Genomic DNA, 24,576 nt, shown 5'->3' with positions numbered 1-24,576 from the left:
AATAAGTGTAATAAATATTTTTAATATTTATGATTAAATTGAGAATATTCTTGTATTTGAATTTACAACATTATGAGAACATTCTTATGCGCCTCACTTTTTCCACTAATAGAAAACATACCTTCTATCAAAATGGTGAAGCTTGCCAATAGTTCTTAGTATTCCAAGCTGTGTTTACCTTAGCTATGTATTCCTCAAGCTTTGATTAGAGGGATTAGCTCTCTGTCTCCATCTCCTTTCCCCTCTCTCTTTCCCTCCCTCCATGCATCTCCATCTCCTTTCCCCTCTCTTGGTTTTCTCTCCACCTCTCTCTTTCTCTCTCATTTGCCTTTCATTCTCCCCCCTCATCATTTTTATGTGCAATAATTTTATATTTATATAGATTTCTCTCTCCATCTCCATCCCCTTCTCCCCTCTTTCCCTCTCTCTCTCTCTCTCTCTCTCTCTCTCTCAAGCATAATGTACAAATAAAAAAATTGAAGAAGAAAATAAATGGTTTACCTCTCCCTCTCTCTTTTTCTTTACTTTCATAATCCTCTTTCTCTCTCTATCTCCATCTCCTTTCCCCTCTCTTTTTCTCCTCTTCTCTCTCTTAAGCACAATGCACAAAGGAAAAAAAAAGTAAGAAGAGAGGAAAATACTTACCTCAAAGCTCAAAGAAGTACTTCTTTATAGTCTTCTTCTCCTCCTCCTCCTTTGTGGACTTTCTCCTCCTTTTTTCTTCTTGGATCTCTCTCTCTCTCTCTCTCTCTCTCTCTCTCTCTCTCTCTCTCTCTCTCTCTCTCTCTCTCTCTCTCTCTCTCTCTCTCTCTCTCTCTCTCTCTCTCTCTCTCTCTCTCTCTCTCTCTCTCTCTCTCTCTCTCTCTCTCTCTCTCTCTCTCTCTCTCTCTCATTTACATTGATAAAAATGTCGTACTCTGTGTTCCCCGCTTTTGCATGGAGGCCTCCTTCAATTGCTCTGTGAGGAGGAGTCATCCATTGGCAACAATGCCTCAACCATGACATTCATCTTAGGCTCTAGGATTTGAGGTGGGTCAAGTGGTTTCCAACTTCATCTTCTACAAGTGGCCCACCAAATAAGTGCCTCCCATGATGTGAGATTGGTTAGGTGCCCCTTGCATGGTATGCCTCTATGAACTCTTCTGATGAGATGCAATATATCTGGTGATCATGATGGATCATCATCACCTTGTACAAATTTAATAAGATAGATCATTGATAGACCCAAATTCTTATTTATATTTCAAGAAAGAAATGTTGTCAATGTAATATTTGTGGGAAAGATATACCATTTACTTATTGCTAACTCAAAGTCTATGATTTCTCAATCTAGAACTCTCCACACCATTGCACATGCTCTATGGACAATTAATGCTTCATTTGAATGCCCACTTGCATTGCATGCATGAATATGGGACACACTAATTGAGATGTGTAACCTCTTGCTACTCATTTTTACTAGAGTGTAGTAAGATGGCTACAAACAAACATTTGATTACCATTGAAGATAAGGTGTTTGATTCTTGAAGCCACTTTAGTGAGGTCTTAATTTAGATGGACATGAGGCTCCCCATACTAAAATAGGCTAAAAGCACCATATCTTACAATATCATATACATTATTACATGGTGTCCACCAATTGTATGTATCTTTTTATCAATCATTTTTTAGAGTTGAATCCCTATGACAACCCTCATGCTAGTTATTTGTCTACATATATACTAATCAGGGGCCAAGACTCATGCATGGTTTCTCCATGCATGATTGACTATTTGAGTTTTGGAATCTAAAATATATAAGTTTAAAGCGCAATGTGTGATGTACATTTGTATTTTGGAATTTAGGACACTTCTCAAATATTGTTCATCTCTTCAATGCTTTAAATAATATTCTTAGATGCTTTGAAAGGATAGTTAATAATTTAAATGATAGAAACTATGGCATTTTTTCAATGCTTATGATCGAGAGAGAGAGAGATAGAGGAGAGGATAAAGAGAGATGAAGAAAGAGAGAAACAACCTCTCTCTCTCTCTCTCTCTCTCTCTCTCTCTCTCTCTCTCTCTCTCTCTCTCTCTCTCTCTCTCTCTCTCTCTCTCTCTCTCTCTCTCTCTCTCTCTCTCTCTCTCTCTCTCTCTCTCTCTCTCTCTCTCTCTCTCTCTCTCTCTCTCTCTCTCTCTCTCTCTCTCTCACATACACCATACACAAAAATGTACAAAAAAAGAAGGAGGGAGAAAGGGGGACTCACCTTCAATCTTGTCTTCATACTTTATGACTCCCCTTAATGCTTTGTGGCTCCTACTTTGTGCTCCCTAACTCCATGTCACTCTCTTTGGTAGATAGCTTCACGCCTTTTGTGTGTGTGTGCACACGCGTGCACACAAAGCTTGCAACTTTTTTTTGACAAAGTTATAGCTTTTTTTTTCAATTATGCCATGAATTTAAGCTATGTAAAAAGTATCAATATATTAGCAATGATTTTTGCAATGCTAATAGCAATTTTAAAAAAGATGTTGGGTCTAGCATGAAAAATTTTAGGTGAATACTATCAATATTCTAGTGTCTTCTTATCCTCATAATACTCCAACAATCCGTTCTTTCCATCTTTAATAAACCCAATTGTTTCATGAAGCATTCAAAATTTGGGCGGTTGATCTATTGAATATAATCTTCAATTTACCCATAGATCAATGCTCTTATTGTCTTCCTCTCTCAACATTTTGGCCTCAACCTAATTGATAAGAACCTTGTGGTTATTTCCCCTCCATGAGGAATATAGTTCTTCCATCACTATATGGATATGGCTCTTCTTTTTTAATTGAATCTTCATCCATGTTGAGAGAGGAGGCTTGTAACATTTAAAATACCTTTGTAGCTTCTCAAACTAACATAAATGCAAAAACACAAAAAATTTAATCTTAGCATTCTAATTATTTTGACAAGTTTTTTAATTCTTCCAATCCAATTGACATGCCAAGCTTCTTCCAATAGAGCATAGAAATAAAAGGTGCAAGAGAAATAGTAAATACAAAAATTTGCTCCTTAAACCCTTACAAATGCAAATACAAAAGAAACGAGTACTCTTGATATTCAAAATAATACCTTGGTAGTTTCATTGCTTTGTGCAATGGTGTAGATGAACAGAAAGCAAGAGAAATGTTGAGAAGAGAAAGAGAACAAAGAAGAGAAATGTTGAGAATGCAAAATAGAAAAAAGTAAATAAAACAATTAGAGAATGTGTAGATTGTAAAAAGGAAAAGTATTGAAAAGATTAAGTCAAAGAATAAAACATAATAGAATTTGAAAACGGCCATTTAGAGGTTAGAGTCAAATTTCTTAGAATTTAGGATGTCATTTTTGAGGTCTTAATGAAAAATTTGAGAATGGAATTATTTAAACACAAAAGTAAAGGGAAGAGAGAGGTTCCACGACTATATAATGCTAATTTGGCCCTAAAATTAGGAAAAATAAGCCATTAATAAGGTTTCTCTCTTCTGTTATTTGTATCTAGTTAGAGTGTGATACTAATTACTCCAAATCCATATAGGGTCCATTTGATATCAAAATCAGGCCTAATTCTTAGCAACTAAATGATTGTGTGCTAATAAGCTAGTTAATATTTTTATAGATTTGAAGATTAATAGGGACTTCACAACTATACATGGCAAACCTAACTATGTGTGGATGTCTATCTTCTACTTTGTTGTGTGTTGAGTGAGCCATTGTCTCCATAGAGACTCACAATTATCCATTGTGGTTAGACCTTTAAAAACCACATCCTTGATGAAAAACTTGAATCTTACCATTAGTGCAGAATAACGTCCCCTGCATACTAGCCTTTGAATGCATAGGAGACTACCACAACATCTCACGCACTTGACTCTACACTATTAGCATAATTTCTCAATATTATTTTTATCAATTTGAATATAATACATGTGAATTAATTATGTAACGTGTCCCCCTTTGGTGCACAGATCGGTCGCCATATGCGCGCGTAGTGAGCGTCAGAAGGTCCCCAAGAACAAAAGAACTCTGCTTTTTGCACACAAATCAATGTAGAAAGCTTGCACGACTTGAACAAGAGACCAATTGGGTGCAATCTCCCCCCATGCCTTGTGTGAGTGCTCCTCAAAGCATGTATTTCATATATTAATCATCTTCAAGCTCAAATAATAGCCCAAATTACAAAATAGCACGCTTTAGCTTTTGAGTTTGCTTTTGTGCCAATAAAGAATTAAAGCTAATGGGCGCCCAAGAAGTCAGGCGTACCCAAATACAATGTCCAATACAAATATCTAAGTCGTGCGCCCATGCGCATACAAAAATAATAAATAAATATCAAGTGCTTTGATAAATAAGCGCAACAAAATATAGGTGCCATGCCTAAGATACGCACCCATCAAAATATTGACGATAAATTTGAATACACGCTATCCTCCAATGCTTCCCAATGCCACCGCTGCTCGCTCTACACATCAACTGAAGCATTCACAATTGTTAGTAAAATAACACAATTAAACCGACAAAAGTGAATACCTAGTAGTCTTCAGCTACATAAATAAATTGGTTAGAAATCAATCCTAACCTTAATTTATCACGAGTGCGCACTCTAAACTCATAAACGTTTATTAATTTAAATATGTATTTTGCAGAATCACCTGCTATGGAGAATCACCCATGTACACATAAAATTAACAAAACGCCCGAAAAGGATAGGCGTCCCCATCGACTTCTCGCACAAAGAATCCACTTTGTGTATGAGCCCCGGTAATAAAATCTTACGGAATCCACCATAAAACCTCACGGAATCCACCATGGAATATGTCTCCTGGCATCATACCCCCGGGGTGGGATAGCAATTGTCCTCAATTGCTATTAGCTCAATGTGGAGCTAACAAAGTGGGGAAAGCATTGAAGTCTCTAGTATGCATCCATTGGGCCTCTTCAACAGGATGGTTTTTAAACTTGACCAAATATCTAGAATATCTACAGCCAGTTCTAGTGGTCATAAAGTCAATATCTATAATAGTTTTAGGCTCAAGGATTTCAGTCTCATCATCTAGCAAAGGTGGGTTTTCATAGACAGGGTGTACAGGTAACTAGCCTCTAAAAGGTCATAATAAACTAATATGAAAGGTGTTGTGGATTTTCCAGTGTTGTGGTAGTTCTAGTTTAAATGCATTGTCATTGATTTTGTGTATGATTTTGAATGGTCCATAGAATCTAGGTGCTAATTTCACTACTGGGTGTTTATCTACACTTTGTAATCTACGTTTTTCTATGCGTAACATAATCATCAACTTTAAAATTCATAGCCTGTCTTTTCTTATTTGCTTGTTTTGTATATGATTGCTGGCTTCGGCAATCATATATTTAACTTCATCAAAAATAGTGGCATGCATGTTAGCAATATTATCAGCAGTTTGAATTTTGTTTGATAATGATGCAACAGGTGTAGGTAATCTATATCCATAAATAACTTCAAATGGTGCTTTCTTTGTAGCTATATGCGGTGTATTGTAATATGGAAACTGAAGTAAATGTAGATGTGTATCCCATGTGTGTGGTTTTGAAATAGTATAAGCACATAAAATATCTAAAATAGTACTGTTAGTAGCTTCTGTTTGACTGTTTGTTTTAGGATGAAATGCAGATGAAAAATCAATCTTTGTTCCTAAGTTAGCAAACAAAGTAATCCAAAAAATATTGCAAAATCTAGAATCACGATCAGAAATAATGACTTTTGGTAAACCATGATTAGTGAAAACAGTTTTCAAAAACAATTGAGTAGCTTGAGATGCAGTTAAAGTTTTCTTGCATGGAATAAAATAAGGCTTGTTTGCTAAACATGTCTACAACAGTCCAAATCATATCATGGTTAGCTTTAGTGTAAGGTAAACCAAAGATAAAATCCATTGAAATCTGTTCCCATGGTCGTGACAGAATAGATAATGGCATTAGTAAACCATATTGTTTACCGTGGTGTCTTTTAACTCGTTGACAAACTAAACATTCAGATACAAAGTTAGATACATCAGTGTCCATATGTGGCCAATAAAAATATTCAGTCAATGTACGCAAAGTAGATATAATACCTCTATCACCTTGATATGGAGGACAATGAATCTCATGCAAAACAAATTATCTAAATGGAACTGTCACACATAATCTTTTTTCATAAAATATGAATCCATTATTGTAAGACAATGAATCAATAGGAATCCAATTATTTGCAACTAATTTATTCCAATCAGCTTGAAAAGTAAGATCCTGATGATAAGTATCTTTCATAGGGATAAGGGAATCAAATGATATCACAGAAATATTATGAATTGTCGGTCTTCTACTTAAAGCTTCGGCTACAACATTTTCTTTTCCTGGTTGATATTGTATAAGGGGATGAAAACTTTGAATAAAAGCTGCCCATTTAATGTGTCGGTCAGATATTTGTGGTTGACTAAGGAGATGTCTAATGCTTTATTGGTCAGTTTTAATCATAAATTCAGATCCCATTAAGTAATGTTTCCATTAACGTAAGGCTTGTACTACAGCTAAAAATTCCTTATCATATGTAGAATATTTAAGTTCAGATGGTTTGAGTTTACAGCTAGAGTAGGCTATGGGATGATTATCTTGCATAAGGACGGCTCCTATTCCAGATCCACTAGCATCAGTAACTACTAAAAAGAATGGTCTATTGAAATCAGGTAGTTGTAATACATGAGCATGGGTTAAAGCATGTTTCAATAAATCAAAGGATTTTTGTTGATTATCAGACCAATGATACACAATATCCTTCTTTAAAAGTTTTGTCAAAGGTAATGCAAGTAATGAGAAATTTCTTACAAACTTTCTGTAAAAACTAGCAAGACCTAGAAAAGAACGTAACTCATGCACATTTTTGGGTATGGGCCAATTTAAAATTTCTTCTATCTTTTTAGGGTCAATTTTAAAACAATATGTCCTAGATATTCAATTTCTATTTGGGAGAATTCACTCTTTTCTAGATTAGCATACAATTGATTGTCTTTTAACAACTTGAAAACTAAAGACAAATGTTCATAATGCTCATTCTCATTTTTATTGAATACTAATATATCATCAAAGAATACTATGACACAATGCTGATGTTTCAGAAATATGCGATTCATCATACGACTAAATGTTGCTTGTGCATTAGTTAAACCGAAAGACATAACTAGAAATTCAATGTCCAAATTGTGTTCTAAATGCAGTTTTGAATATATCAGATTTATCCAATCTTACTTGATGATAACCAGATTTAAGATCTATCTTACTGAATATAACAGATCCTTGTAGCTTATCCATAAGATCATCTACCCTAGGAATCGGATATCTATTCTTAACAATAATTTTATTTAGGGCATGATAGTCAATGCACATGCGATAAGTATTATTTTTCTTCTTTACTAATAAAACAGGTGCACCAAATGGAGAACTACTAGGTCTAATTAATCCTCTGTTAAGCAATTCCTCTATTTGATTTTGAATTTCTTTTTGTTCAATTTGGTTATGTCGTGCTTTACATGGTGGTTGTGTTTCAAGAATTAACTCTATTTTGTGATCTTCAGGTCGTGAAGGTGGTAGCCCAGGTGGTAAATCATCAGCAAAACAATCTTGAAATTGAGCAAGAAATTGTGTATGCCTAGGATGCATCTGTGTTTCTTTAGCTTGAAGTTCATTCACCCATATTAAATAAGATTTGCTACTTTTACGTAATGCACGTTTAGCCTGAGTATGAGTAAGCAGTGGAAAATTATTAGAAGCGTGCATACCATGCAATGTGATTTGTTTTCCTTGGAAATAAATTTTAATTGAATACGTAGAATAATCTATATCAGGATTATATTGATGACACCAAGGCATTCCTAAGATAATGTCACTAGACTGCAAAGGTACAACTAGGAAATTTCTTCGTTCAGTATATTCTCCAATTTTAATTTCTAAATTATGCACTTCTTGTGTTCCATTATATCTTGTTCCTAGGAATGCAGCTTTGATGTGATAATTTGTAGAAACAGTTTGTAAATTCAATTCTTTCACTAACTTTGTAGAAATAAAGTCATGTGTGCTCCCATCATTATGTAAAATAATCTTTTCTTTACCATGCACAAAACATTTCATTGTTAACAAAGAATGGGGAGTTGGCATACCTGGCAAAGTATCCGAAGTAGTACCAATGTCATCATCATCTTCCATAAAGTCAGGCATTTCCTCACATTCTTCATCTTCCATTTCTCCAAGATAATTGATATGGACATGTGGCTTTTTTTTATTGACAATTGGCTGCTAGACGTCCAAGTTGATGGCATTTGTAACAAACTATGGGTTTGGCTTTAGATACATTATTGGTAATGGCAGGAAGTTTAGGAATGTTGGGATTTGGCTGTGAGGATGGCTTAGGGTTTGGATTGGTATTTGATGGCAAAGCAGGTGGTCGTGTCCAAGACTTACGGAATGAAGATAGAAGAAAATGACTTTGATTGAATCTTCGAAAATTTGAATTGAATTGTTTGAAACCATAGTTACCATTAGTTGGAAATTGTTGTGGTCGCTTGTCTCTTCCGTGAATCTTGTCTTCAGTGTCATGAGCCAAGGAAATTGCATCTTCAAGAGTTGTTGGCTTGAATATATTGACTTCAGCGTAGAAATGTCCAAGTAGGCCAGACATAAACTTGCGTTTGTGAGTTGCTTCAGGTACATCTTCGAGCATGTGTAGTTGCAGTAGGGCATTCCAAAAACGTTCAGTGTATTAGGAAATAGGTTCATGATCTCTTTTTTGTAGAAGATCCCATTGCTTAATGGCTTTTTCATGGAACTGAGGAGGAAGGAAATTGTGCAAAAATTTCTTTTGGAAAGTCTCCCAAGTAGTAGGGCAATCAATGCTCTTGCAGACCACAGTCCACCATAAGGATGCTCGGTCAACTAAATGGTTAGTGACACATTTAATTTTGTCTTTCTCAGCATATGTCTCTTCATGGAAGTAATCATCAAATTGACTGATAAATGCAAGTACAGTCTTTTCATCTTAAGGTCCATTGAAAGTACGAAATTTGAAGTTTCTTTTACTTATCTTTGTTTCTTTGCAGATGGATTGGGCTTCAAGTGTTGCATCGATGGTACGTCGTATAAGATCTTCGGGTTGTGGTCCATCTTGGTCGGTGGTAGATCGTTGCAAATTGGCCAATTGAGCTTGCAAAGCTTGTCGAGCTCTTCGTTCTTCTTCGAGCTGCATCATAATCAAATCCAACTTTTGCTCCATCATTGGTTCGGGTAAATCACCTTCAGCCATAAAATCGTCCATGTTTGGATCGGTCATCCTGTAAAATTTAAAAGGCCTCACACTCTCGAAATCTGATTAGCGGGATGAGCGTAGCTCAAAGGCGGGTATACAAGGCTTGTAAATTTTGTTTGGCTTTTATGGTCTTTCTCCTTTGCGATTGCGGTATTCGTTATCACAACCATCTTCGTAGAAACGACGTATAATCTTCGTATGACCTGCATATGAACTTTTGCATTTGCTGAAACTGGTTCAGCAAGTCTGCAAGTGTAAATAGAGTCTACCAGAGAGCAATAAATGGATTTTGTGCTTCTGCGTGTGAACTGCCTTTATGGGAGTTGTTGAATAAGTCTTTTATGGACCTCTGTGACTTAGGTGACTTGCAGGAATTTGAAAGACTTGGAAGACTTAGAGGATTTAGGAGCTTAAGGCTTTATGAAGCCTACGTGATTTTCGGGTATCTCATGATGTTGGCGACGAAATCGGCACCGTTCAGAACATATTCTTGCCATCGATCACCAGATTCGTTGATTGAAGCTTTTTTAAAGCTTACTATTAAGCTTAATAAGCTTTAAGCTAAAGCTTTAAAACTTTGAGCTATGGAGTTTATTGTTAACTCACAACTTGATAAAGGAGATGTCCACGTGGTCCTCCATCTCCACAGGCTGGTCCTTCACGATCAGAGAGTGCAGAAAGGGGTTCTTGACCGCCAGGAACACGCTGGTATCAATCATTTGCGACAAAGCTGACTGTAGAGCTCATTCATTCCAAGAGCTTCGCCTTCGCGCAAGATGGTAAGCGATTGGAAGCTCTCGATCTCAGCTTCGCTCTGATACCACTGGTGCACAAATCGATCGCCGTATGCATGTATAGTGAGTGTCAGAAGGTCCCCAAGAACAAAAGAACTCTACTTTTTGCACACAAATCAATGTAGAAAGCTTACACGACTTGAACAAGAGACCAATTGGGTGCAATCTCCCCCCATGCCTTGTGTGAGCGCTCCACAAAGCATGTATTTCATATATTAATCTTCTTCAAGCTCAAATAATAGCCCAAATTACAAAATAGCACGCTTTAGCTTTTGAGTTTGCTTTTGTGCCAATAAAGAATTAAAGCTAATGGGCGCCCAAGAAGTCAGGCGTACCCAAATACAATGTCCAATACAAATATCTAAGTCGTGCACCCATGTGCATACAAAAATAATAAATAAATATCAAGCGCTTTGATAAATAAGCACAACAAAAATAGGCGCCATGCCTAAGATACGCGCCCATCAAAATATTGACGATAAATTTGAATACACGCTATCCTCCAATGCTTCCCAATGCCACCGCTGCTCGCTCTACACATCAACTGAAGCATTCACAATTGTTAGTAAAATAATACAATTAAACCGACAAAAGTGAATACCTAGCAGTCTTTAGCTACATAAATAAATTGGTTAGAAATCAATCCTAATCTTAATTTATCACGAGTGCACACTCTAAACTCATAAACATTTATTAATTTAAATATGTATTTTGCGGAATCACCCGCTATGGAATCACCCATGTACACATAAAATTAACAAAACGCCCGAAAAGGATAGGCGTCCCCATCAACTTCCCGCACAAAGAATCCACTTTGTGTATGAGCCCTGGTAATAAAATCTTACGGAATCCACCGTAAAACCTCACGGAATCCATCGTGGCACGGAATCCACCGTGGAATATGCCTCCTGGCATCACCCTTGTCCACTAGTAGGACAGGTCTTAGCAACCCATCGGGAAAGGAGTCTAGAAAGCGCCACCTGGCACTCACAAGCAATGTCACGGGGTTTGCAATCAAGATCTTCCCGAGTCTGCCACGAAGTAGAAGCATCTGACCGTTCCCACTTAGGACTGACGTGAATCAGGGTTTTCCTAGGAAAATTCTAGAAAGTAGCTAGCGTCGAGCCCCAGACGAACCACTTTGCGCTAAAAACATCAGGGTCGAAGTGGATTTATACTGCACTTGGTTCAAGGAGAATGGGAAACGAGAGGGATGCGAAGCTCGACCTCTCTGCCCATAAGGCATAGTCCCATTCCGTTCCCCTAAAACAGCATAAATCGGGACTCTAGCTCTATAGATTCTAGGTCATTGTACCTCGCTGTCAATTCCTTTGAGAAAATTTCATGGCCAACTGGGACCACCCTTCCATAGGATGGACCCAGAGTCACGTCCATCGCACTTTCCTCGGGTTGCTTTAGTTATCTAGTTACCTACCACATGTAGTTTGATAAGCAAAAACAGCTTCCTTAATTAACCAAATTAGTTACTGGTTCCTTCATGTAACTTAAGCACTGGCACAGAAAAACAATATCAAGCAAGTTCCTTTTTCAACATTTGATCTTTATTTATCAGTCTTTGGAATACATCAAATAAACCTGCCCCAAGGCTATCCCAACAATCCTCAGGGATCGCTATTCCAAGTTTCGCCCGTTGACTAGTATGCGGGCCTCGAGATCCCATTTCGAGTCACGTCGGCCTCTTGTGCAGGATCCAGAGGCAAGGAATTTACGGCCAGAGCCTCCCCTGGCACGCAAGCATCCTTCTGCTCCAAGTAGCACCCACGGAGAGACCTCTTGCGGCAGGTTTGGTCCACGTACCCGGTGCGGCTCTAACAACCCCCTTGGATAGGGTCAGGCAGACAGTCTGAGGTAACTGGTACTGCCTCTCCCTCCAGGATTTTAATGTGAAGCATTAGTTGTTTTTCTTGAATTAGTTCCTTGAGCAAAGAAGTACAAACAGTGCACCTAACTGTACAATCACGAGCATTCCAGTGGTCGTTTGTACAGCCAACTGCTAAGGTGTGATTCCTTCTCCCTGAATGCTTTCAGCATTCGATCCTGGATCAATCGCGACTTGGCAAGATCCCAAGGGTTTTGTAAGCTGAGTTGCTTGTTTACCCTTTTTCCTTAGGTTAGGCTTTATACCCTATTGACCCAAATTGTCTCTACCTTAGGTTTCCTTAAATTATAGACAATAAATCCTGGGTAACCTCATCGCCCTAACTTGGTTGGTCAATTGCTTTCTTGGCAATTCATTACTACTCTGGCTTGGCAAATCAGTCCCAAGGAAGAGTGTTGTAGCAGGATGGCTACTCAACTTCTAGAAACTTAGAATTGTAATTAGAACTCGCCAGACTTGGTCTAAGGAGTAGCAATACTATTTTGTGATTTAGACACAAAAGCATATGACGTTACAGCTTGTTGCACGAGATAGGTGTCAGCACCCAACTTGTAGGATTATTTTTCTCATCACACAATATTCCTTGATCAAGAATACCTCTGATCAAGATGTAGGGCTTGGGAGTCCTATTGACCCAATCCAAAACCCTAACCCTACTAGGCCGATAAACGTTTTGGCCCTAGGGTCCCTAAATCCCTTGCGGAGGTCTAGCATTTGGTCAACTGATTCTTTGGGTGAGAACCCTAGATCATTCTTGCACGGGTGATTAGATAATCCTAACATTTTGAGAATGTGGGTAGGACCTTTAAGATCAAAAATCGGCATCCTAAGTGTGATACTAGGCACAATTTTAACATAACTTAACCTAACCCGACACATTGAGGTGTTCGTCGTATGCCAACTATTCATGCCTTTATGAATCTCATGTGAGTTACACAATTACATGCGATTTACCTAATTGATCTATTTGTCTTACGATTCGAGGTGATCTTTTCCTTAGAGATGCAAATACTTTCCGTAAAAGATGTAAGTAACTGCAGGATGTATGAGATATATCATTTCATACGAATATGCAATTTCAAGACCATAGACCTTTTGCCTTTATGCAACTATAGGATCTATAGTGATCTTTCTTTTCCTTGCGCGACATTGATTGACATTCAGAGCTATTCTTATAAACCCTACATTTTATGTATCAAATTCAAGCTTTTAGTATTTTATTGAAGATGCATCCCTTCCCAATTTCGAACTTTAATAAAAGAACTCTATGCATGGATGCACCATTCTTTCATGACCAGATGCCAATGAATACATCATTGATTTAATCCTTCTTTTATCGCTTATCTCAACCTAAAAATGTAGCTATGAAAGCGTGCGAATTGCATAAAATATGTTTCATTGTCAAAGTTTCATAAATCTTTTCCTTTTAATGCAACTATTTAGACATCATCTAGTGACCGTCTACGATTATCTTATACACGGGTCACAATCAGGAATGTATTACATAAGTGCATTATGTGTTATATGCCCTATCCTTTGCGAGATGCAACAAGGATGCCTTTGCACAATTCCATCTTTTAACTTATACATCATACATTCAAAAAATGCAACTACCCTTGACCATGGAAGTGCAAGCAAATGCAAGTACTCGTCGTGCAACTATACTTTGTCAATTGAGCGAGTGTATAAATTTTCCAATGCATTTAAGTTTCCTATGTGAATCAAAACATGCTTTGTGCATCTTTTCCATGCGGGACTGTTTTCGAAACCTGGGCATTCACTATCAGGGTGTTGTCCACTCTCGTACTTTGGGTGGAATCTCCCACATGCGCTCCTCTCGACTTTTGCTTAGGAGCCATTGACGCAATAGATTTCGACCCAGTAAACTCTCCCTTGGCTCTCTTACGCATTTCTAAGTCACTACCGCCCGAGATTTCCTTCCTTGCGTAGAAATCAGGCCTTGCAAGACACGGTTTAAAAAGAACCGGGAGGCACGGGTGAACTTGGCCTAGAGAAGCTTCAATAGAACCTTCTCAAGCTTCTGGAAACACAGGGAGATGACATGTGTTGGTGGGGATGATGATGGTGAAGATGAGGATGAGGGAGATGATGATGATGATGATGATGATGATGATGATGATGGTGATGGTGATGGTGATGGTGATGGTGATGGTGATGGTGATGGTGATGGCAACGGCAGCGGTAGCCTGGCGACGACGGCAGCAGTCCTGCTGGCATGGCGCGGGCAACTGCATGATGCCCCTCCCAAGCTTGGGAGGGGGGTTTATATGGGGTTAAGGTTGGGGGGGGGAGGGGGGGTGGCCACACATGTGGCAATTGCGTGCTTCCCTCCCCCATGCCCCTCCATAACACCTACTCACACACTCTCTCCCCGCCATGCAACGGGTGAAGGAGAGGGAGTTAATTTAAAAAAATTTGCAATTAAATCATTATCCCTTTTCTCCCTTAAAGGGGAGTTCCTACGGTGGCTTGTGGTTTCGAGCCACGGTTTCATATGCACCACGCGGGAATGGTATTGATAATGCGGGAGGATGGAGCACTTAGGCCAATGTTCTTTTTTTGTTGCAGGAGAATTCTCCGAACTGCTTATGCGGGGGATCTAGAGTCATTAATATTTCGTTGTAGAAATATTACATTCTCTCCCCCTTAGAGGAATCGAGATGTTCTCATCTCGAGAAAATCTGGGGGTATTGTTGGTTGAGAGTACTTTCATCCATCCAAGTGGCATCCTCTTTGGGGTAATCCTTCCATTGGATGAGGTATTCTCTCAAGGTCCTGGATGTCAAATGCCTCTCCCTAATATCTAAGATTCTGTTCACCCGTAGCTCAAGGAGTCCTTGGCTAGGCATTACAATTTGTTGATTATCAAGCACATGACTAGGGTTAGGCACATACTTTTTCAATAGACTGATATGGAATACATTATGAACTTTTAGGTTTTAAGGGATTTGAAGTCTGTAAGAATTAGGCCCTAGGCACTTGAGAATCTTGTAGGGTCCACAATACCTTGCACTTAGCTTTTTGCATTCACCCAAGGATAGGAAACTCTTCTTTGGACGTACGCGAATAAAAACCATATCACCTTCAATGAAGGATCTGTCTTGACGTTTCAAGTCTGCTTAGGCCTTCTCTGTCCTTGGCAGCTTGGATGTCTTGTCTTATTGATTTGATTTGGTCATCCATGTCTTCCAGCATCTGCTTTGAAGCTTCAACCCTCAAGGTTGGATCCTAAAATCTTAAAGGAGTACGACAATCGTGCCCATACAATGCTTGAAAAGGGGTCATCTGAATGCTTTGTTGGTAAGAAGCATTGTAAACAAACTCAACCAATGGCAAATATTGAATCCACTTTTTGGGTTCGTGGCAGCAGTGTGCCCTAAGCATATCTTCAATGACTTGGTTGACTCGTTCTGTTTGTCCATCGGTTTGGGGATGGTAAGCTGTACTGAAACAGAGTTGAGTCCCAATGGCCTCAAAGATAGCCCTCCAGAAGTGTAAGGTGAAGAGAGAGTCACGATCACTAATGATTCTTCTGGGTAACCCATGCAGTTTGAATATCTCCTTGATGAATAATCTTGCGATGTCTGAGGCTTTATAGTTTGTCTAATAAGATGTGCAACCTTGGTGAGCATATCTACCACGACCATAATGGAGTTGTATCCTCCCTGAACTTGGAGCAGGCCAACAACAAAGTCCATACTAATGAATTTCCATTTCATTTCGGGAATATCACGTGGTTGCAATTTCCCTGGCATTTTGACATGTTCGGCCTTAATGCGTTGACAAGACAAACATTCTGTGACATATTTGAGAACGTCACCTTTGAGCCTATCCCAATAATAGCTCTTCTTGACTACATTAAGGGTCTTGGCATAGCCAAGATGTCCTGAGAAAGGGGAGTCATGGGCTTCCCAAAGTATCTTCTGCTTGAGTGATTCGCTTGTTGGGATACATAATCTTGTCCTAAAGTAGACAATTCTGCTATGGATAGAGAATTCTTGATACTTCGTTTGTAGCTTCGGGTCTTGATCGTTGATGGGGATCTCCCTTAGCAATTTCTGATAGGTTGGGTCATGGCATGTCTCTTCTCTAGCTAGCTCAAGAATTGGGTTGTTTGGCATGGATACATTTGTGCATAGTTTCTTTCATGGCTCTTCAATTTCCTTGAAGAGTATGCTACGGGATGACCTTCTTGCATGAGCACACATCCTAAGGCAAGTGTGCTAGCATCAATTATCACCTCAAACTCCTTACTAAGATCCGGAAGTTTCAGGATGGGTGCTGATACCAAGCTTTGCTTTAGTTTATCAAATATAGTTTGTTCAGTAGTAGGTGATCATATAATTGATACTTGCTTCTTTAGTAGATCAGTCAGAGGTGCTGCAATCAAAGCATAGTTTTTTATAAAGAGCCTATACCATCCTGTCAATCCAAGAAAGCTACGTATTTATTTGACAGAAGTTGGTGTTGTCCACTCCAGAACATCTCTGACCTTGGCCGGCGGATCCACTGAAATTCCTTCTGCTGATACAATGAATCCCAGATATTCAATCTATCACTTGAAAAATGCACACTTCTTCTTCTTGGCATAAAGCTTGTGTGCTCTCATTGTTTTGAGGACAATGCGAAGCTGGGGTTCATGATCTTTTTCCTGCTTAGAGTAAACTATGGTATCGTCAAAGAAGACGAGTACGAATTCATCAAGATAGGGTCTAAAGATATCATGCATTAACCTATTGAAGGTAGCAGGAGCATTTGTCAGCCCAAATGACATGACCAAGAATTCAAAGTGTCCATACCTTCTACTGAATGCCGTCTTTGGGATATCTTCTTCCTTGATCCTTATCTGATAATATCCAGACCTTAGGTCTATCTGAGAGAAGATCTTCGCACCTTGAAGACGGTCAAGAAGTTCATCTATTCTTGGGATGGGGGATTTGTTTTTAATGGTTGATTGATTCAACCCTTTGTAGTCAATGCATAGCCGAAGCGTTCCATCTTTCTTCTTCTGGAATAGCACTGGAGCTCCCCATGGCAAACTGCTAGGACGGATGTAGCCTTGGTCTAACAGTTGCTTGAGTTGCTCCTTTAGCTCAATCGCTTCCGGGTTGGATAATGGGACCTAAAACGGGCCGGCACTGGCTCATGCACTAGCCGAACCTCTATTATGCGCTCAACAACCCCACAGCCTTGCAGCCAGGAGCGTGGATGACACATACATCATCTTCCTAAACATCTTGCGTTTGTATCACATCTCGTAGTCCAACTCTAACCCAACTAACACTCCTCCTCAGAGGGAGATTTCCACTCAAGGTACCAATTGATCGTATTCAGGAATGTACCATACCTCACTTTACTTTCCCCTTAGACCCAACGCCTAGCCTAGAGCTTAGAACAACCTTACTCACTCAACGTTGGTCATGTTCCTCTAAAAAGCAATTGCCATGCATCTAGGAGGTATTGTCCGATATCCTTTAACATTTTATGCTTCATGCAAATTGTGAATGTCTATGTGCTCAAACAATTAAGAAAGGCAGCATTTGTGCACATGTGGAAAACATTTCTTTCAATGATTTTGACTATCACTCGTATGCGGCGTTGCATGAACCTAGCACCGAGAAACCCTCGTGCTACTAGGTTCTTAATCTTTAATTATCAACCAACCTAAATGGTATGCATAAAAACCAGCAAGCTTTTCATCATTTCATTCAGCATTTAAACACCTTTTATACACTCTACCCCCTCACCCGTTTAGGTTGTGCATTATTGATCGGTTTAAGGTTCATTTTCCATGTTTTTTGTTATATAAAAACAATAAACACTCACTAAAACATAAAGGTAGGGCTAAACTGAGGCTAAATCTCATACTTCAGACCCCCAATACATACACAAACATGAATCTTATTTTCCCTTAATTTTCGGCACTCAAATTCCATTTTTCCCTTATTTTTACCCATTTTTCCTATTTTTCTTGTATTTTTTACAATATTAAATAACTAAAAACACAAAATGATTTGTGGGCTGTGGCCCTTAGGTTCATTTGCAGCAAAAACACAAATTTAGTTGGTGTGTCTTATTATATTTTTCATTTATATATCAAAAACACCCAATTTTCCCATATTTCGCGTGTTTTACGGGTTTTACACCATTAATTTCAATCATAACACTTATGATTTTCTGATTTTCTGAGCATAAACTGATCAAACTCATAGCAAACAATAACATAATGCATAATCATCCCATGGGAACAAGTATTCATGAAGCAACTTACATAAAACATCAATTTCCTTTGTAAAAATGAAATTACTGTTCTTTGCGGGTTGCGGGTTTTTATTTGCCATGTCTCGGGACTGATTTCTAGTGGCCATTAATGCTCATGACAGTCCATAATCAGCAATCTTCATTGCTCTTGAACCACGGAGCAATCCGGTCTTCATTTGACAAGCATCCGTCATCTATTCTTCTTCTTCTTCTTCACCACATGAATATGCCCTTAGAGGAGAGAGAAAGACTGAAATCAGAGATTTCCATTGAGGCCACCATTTGATGGGCAAAGACAGGCGATAAGACCAGCCAAGAGAGGGAAGATCAGCCCCATGATCAATTGTATGGGTTGCTTTCAGCCTGTATACTCCATCTCCATCATGAGAGGGCGCAAAAAACGGCCGCCATGTTGCTCCACGTTTTTTCTTCATCCCTCATTCTCTCTCCACGTTTTTTGCTTCATAAGGTGCATAAAATTTTAGAGGGGGATCCAAACTCAAAAGGCATGCCCAATTTTGGCCTCTCAAGTGTCCACCTTTTCATATCTTGACCATTTTGTGGCTATTTCTCCGTCTGGACTCCGAATTGAGCTCTAAAAAATCATGGGCGTCTGGCTCGGCATCCCGCATTGGCCAGTAGCTCTTGTCAACCCACATGACAGTCTGAAAATTTATGAAAAATCAACAAGTGTCGCTCGGGCACCTTTAAAGCACTTTGGCGCTTAAAATCGTCCTAGATCGAGCCGCCGCCTTCGACGTTGAATATTTTTCCCTTGATATTCATAATTTTTAGCTATTTTTAAGCACTTCTCAGCACCAAAATTCCGCTCTCAATGGACATCCTATATGGTCTCTTTGCGATTGGTGCAGCTCCTGGCGCTAGCTTGATTTCATGATCAACTTCCCTTTGAGGAGGAAATTCTATCAGCTCTTCAGGAAATACATCTGCGTATTCCTTTAACCATGAAGGTTCTTCCCTAGATTCCTGATTTTGATCTAGCTTATTTAGTTTAATCAAATAGACAGGTAGCCCCTTTCTAACTCCTTTTATTATCCGTGTTGCTTTTGCCAACTGAATTTTTGCTTACCAACCTCTCCTTGAGTTGTAACTAGTTCCCCTTCAGAATTTCGAAAGGAGACTTGGCCCTTACCACAATGTATGTGGGCATCATTGGGTATTAGCCAAAGCAAACATTCGTGGACACCTAGGTTCATTACCCTGAATCTGACCGAAGTCAACTTTCCACCTAGTAGGAATTTCACCTTAGCAGTTTGCCTGGTACAAGAGACCTCTCGACCATTTGCTAGTTCCACAAGTAAGGTAGGTGCATCTTTTGTGGCTATTCCTAATCTTCTTGCACAGACTGGTGAAATGAAGGAATGTGTACTGCCGCAATCAATCAAGGTTTTGAAGCTTTTACCTTGATAATCCGATGGAGTTTGAATCACCGAGAATTGGCGATTTGGGCCTTTCTTGTGAAGAGTGGCATGAACCGTTTCCCTCTCAATGTCAGCTTCCATGGATGGATCTTCCTCATCTCCCAGCTCCTTATTGGCAATGCTAGAGGTTCTCCCTCTGGCCATGACGGTGGCTCCTTGGCCATGGACAGCTCCTTGGAATGGCCCTTGACATTGTCCTTTGCTAAGCTTGGGACACTGCCTTTTGAAGTGTCCAGTCTCGTTGCAATGGAAGCAATGGAGATTGTGGCTATTACCTTGTGTAGGAATAAAGTTATTGACAGCGTTCGCCCTAGCTTTCTTCCTTTGTCCTTGGTTTTGGCCCTGCGCTCTCTTGGCCTGAGACCTAAGCATTCCCTTGTTCTGATCCTTGTAAGACCAAGTCCTGTTATTCATTGGCTTGGTCTGCACCTCCTGTATTATTGGTGCAGCTCGAATGAGCGCGTCTTGTAGGTCTGTTGGGCGCATTGATTCCAAGCGAGTGTTTATGGGTGGATTTAACCCGGCATAAAACTTTGACACATGTTGTATCATATCCATTTGTGGCGCGTACTTTAAGAGAGAGAAGAACTTTGAATAATATGCATCCAGGGATAGTCCAAGCTGCTTTAATTCATAGAATTCGTTCATCTTCTGTGTGCGATAGGCAAGTGGCAGATATCTCCCTTGCACAGCTTTTTTAAGCTTCTCCTAGTTAACTGACCCCTCCGAGATCCCTTGGTCTCTGCACCATTGTTTCCACCAAAGTATTGCTTTGCCGATAAGCTTCAGTTTGGCGAGCATAGCTTGGTTAGCGGGTGCAATTTCCTGCTGCCTCGAAATAATCCTCCATGGATTCGATCCAAACCTATGCATCAGTTTGGACAGTCCTTCCCTTACCATCGAATTCAGGTGGCTTGATTTGTTTGAGAAGAAACTTCTTCTCTTGAATTACAGCTGTAGTTAGTGCAGGGGTCGGACTAGGAATCTGCACTTGAGGTTGCGCCTGGGCAATAAGATTCTTTACATTAAAAACTTGCTAAACGTTTCTCACATTACATTAATATGCCTAGTTCAGCTTTTATCCCAGTGACCTAATCACTTAACTCCTTTAGCAACACTTACAGCCATGATAGACAGTGATTAAAAAAATCTTATTCATTCATGTGGACATAGCCCTTTCGAGTACATTTATTTTGGGAAGGTAGAACAAGCCGATACATCAGTTTGGGAAAAATAGGATTGTATTACATTCGGCCACGGGGACTGAGTATTAATATGGAGAGGGGTCATGGACTTTCAGGAATCGATAGGTCATAGGAAGCTTGGTGTCCCCCTTCCTTTGATACACGTTCTTCTCATAACGTCCCAGCACCTTGATTCTGTCGGCAAGGATTATTCGAGTCACTTCCTTGTACACATACTTGTTCTGCTTGATCTTTCGTCTGCCGACATGTAGGGTTGCGTTTGCATGAGCCTCGACAAAGATGAATAACTTCACGATCTTGAAATCCTCCATCCACTTGATTCTCTTCAAGTTGTTCTGAAGGTACGCAAGTCAGTGAACCGCTATATAATATATTCCTGATTCACCTGTCCATCTCCGTTCCACGTACAGGGATGAAGGATTGTAGATAGGGTCTAGAATATTCATCATGCCTAGCCTCCATCGATAATCCAAAGCACGCATTGCAGTCATAAACATAATCCGAAGGATTGTAGATAGGGTCTAGAATATTCATCATGCCTAGCCTCCGTCGATAATCCGAAGCACGCATTGCACTCATAAACATAAGCTGGAACACCAAGAATTTGTTATATGCTTCACGACTCTACGGGCCAGCATCCATAAGTAAGTAAGGAAATGTTCTTAACGGCAACATTGCTCTATTTCCCCTCATTAAGTTTTCTTGTAAATATTAGATCCCGTTGGTTCGCTCTGATACCAATTGTAACGTATCCCCCTTGTCCACTTGTAGGACACGTCTTAGCAGCCCATCAAGAAAGGAGTCTAGAAATCGCCGCCGGCACTCACAAGGAATGTCGGGGGGGTTTGCAATCAAGATCTTCTCGAGTCTGCCACGAAGCGGAAGCATCTGGCCATTCCCACTTAGGACTGACCTGAATCAGAGTTTTCCTAAAAGTTAAGTTCCTAGGAAGTAGCTAGCATCGAGCCCCAGACAAACCACTTTGCGCAGAAACATCAGGGTCGAAGTGGATTTATACTGCACTTCGTTCAAGGAGAATGGGAAACGAGAGGGATGCGAAGCTCGACCTCTCTACCTGTAAGGCATAGTCCCATTCCGTTCCCCTAAAACAGCATAAATCGGGACTCTAGCTCTATAGATTCTAGGTCATTGTTACCTCGCTATCAATTGCTTTGAGAAAAGTTCCCGACCAACCGGGACCACCCTTCCGTAAGACGGATCCAGAGTCATGTCCATCACACTTTCCTCGGTGCTTTAGTTATCTAATTACCTATCACATTTAGTTTGACAAGCAAAAACAGCTTCCTTAATTAACCAAATTAGTCACTGGTTCCTTCATGTAACTTAAGCATTGACACAGAAAAACAATGTCAAGCAAGTTCCTTTTTCAACATTTGATCTTTATTTTTATCAGTCTTTGGAATACATCAAATAAACCTGCCCCAAGGCTATCCTAGCAATCCTTAGGGATCGTTATTCCAAGTTCCGCCCGTTGACTAGTATGCGGGCCTCGAGATCCCATCTCAAGTCATGTCAGCCTCTTGTGCAGGATCCAGAGGCAAGGAATTTATGGCCAGAGCCTCCCCTAGCACCTAAGCGTCCTCCTGCTCCAAGTAGCACCCACGAAGAGACCTCTCGCGGCGGGTTTAGTCCACATACCCGGCATGGCTAACCACCCCCTTGGATAAGGTCAGGCAGACAGTCGGAGGTAACTAGTACTGCCTCTCCCTCCAGGCTTTTAACCTGAAGCATTAGTTCTTTTTCATGAATTAGTTCCTTAAGCAAAGAAGTACAAACAGTGCACCTAAGTGTACAATCACGAGCATTATAGTGCTCATTTGTATGGCCAACTGCTAAGGTGTGATTCCTTCTTCCCAAATGCTTCCAGCATTCGATCCTGAATCAATCGTGACTTCGCAAGATCCCAAGGGTTTCGTAAGCTGAGTTGCTTGTTTACCCTTTTTCCTTAGGTTAGGGTTTATACCCTATTGACCCAAATTGTCTCTACCTTAGGTTTCCTTAAATCATAGACAATAAATCTTGGGCAACCTCATCGCCCTAACTTGGTTGGTCAATTGCTTTCTTGGCAATTCATTACTACTCTGGCTTGGCAAATCAGTCCCAAGGAAGAGTGTTGTAGCAGGATGGCTACTCAACTTCTAGAAACTTAGAATTGTAATTAGAACTCGCCAGACTTGGTCTAAGGAGTAGCAATACTATTTTGTGATTTAGACACAAAAGCATATGACGTTACAGCTTGTTGCATGAGATAGGTGTCAGCACCTAACTTGTGGGATTATTTTTCTCATCACACGGTATTCCCTGATCAAGAATACATCTGATCAAGTTGTAGGGCTTGGGAGTCCTATTGACCCAATCCAAAACCCTAACCCTACTAGGCTGATAAACATTTTGGCCCTAGGATCCCTAAATCCCTTGCAGAGGTCTAGCATTTGGTCAACTGATTCTTTGGGTGAGAACCCTAGATCATTCTTGCAGGGGTGATTAGATAATCCTAACATTTCAAGAATGTGGGTAGGACCTTTAAGATCGGAAATCAGCATCCTAAGTGCAATACTAGGCAGAATTTTAACATAACTTAACCTAACCCAGCACATTGAGGTGTTCGTCGTATGCCAACTATTCATTCCTTTATGAATCTCATGTGAGTTACACAATTACGTGCGATTTACCTAATTGATCTAATTGTTTTACTATTAGAGGTGATATTTCCCTTAGAGATGCAAATACTTTCCCTAAAAGATGTAAGTAACTGCAGGATGTATGAGATATATCACTTCATGCGAATATGCAATTTCAAGACCATAGACCTTTTGCCTTTATGCAACTATAGGATCTATAGTGATCTTTCTTTTCCTTGCCTTATGCGACGTTGATTGACATTCCGAGCTATTCTTATAAACCCTACATTTTATGTATCGAATTCAAGTTTTTAGTATTTTAATTAAGATACATCCCTTCCCAATTTTGAACTTTAATAAAAGAACTCTATGCATGGATGCACCATTCTTTCATGACCAGATGCCAATCAATACATCACTAATTTAATCCTTCTTTTATCGCTTATCTCTACCTAAAAATGTAGCTATCAAAGCATGCAAATTACATAAAATATGTTTTATTGCAACAAGGATGCCTTTGCACAATTCCATCTTTTAATTTATGCATCATACGTTCAAAAAATGCAACTACCCTTGACCATGGAAGTGCAAGCAAATGCAAGTACTCGTCCTGCAACTATACTTTGTAAATCGAGCGAGTGTATAAATTTTCCAATGCATTTAAGTTTCCTATGTGAATTAAAACATGCTTTGTGCATCTTTTCCATGCGGGACTATTTTCAGAACCTGGGTATTCATTATCGGGGCGTTGTCCACTCTCGTACTTTGGTTGGAAGCTCCCGCATGCGCTCCTCTCGACTTTTGCTTAGGAGCCATTAACGCAGTAGATTTCAACTCAATGAACTCTCCCTTGGCTCTCTTATGCGTTTCTAAGTCACTATCACCCGAGATTTCCTTCCCTGCGCAGGAATCTGGCCTTACAAGACACGGTTTTAAAAAAACCGGGAGGCACGGGTGAACTTGGCTTCTCAAGCTTCTAGAAACACAAGGAGATG

Source organism: Lygodium microphyllum, chromosome 9 (assembly GCF_053477565.2).
Source record: "Lygodium microphyllum isolate KBCC chromosome 9, Lygodium_microphyllum_v1.1.10, whole genome shotgun sequence".
Lineage (NCBI taxonomy): Eukaryota > Viridiplantae > Streptophyta > Polypodiopsida > Schizaeales > Lygodiaceae > Lygodium > Lygodium microphyllum.
Note: the sequence above shows the minus strand (reverse complement) of the source record.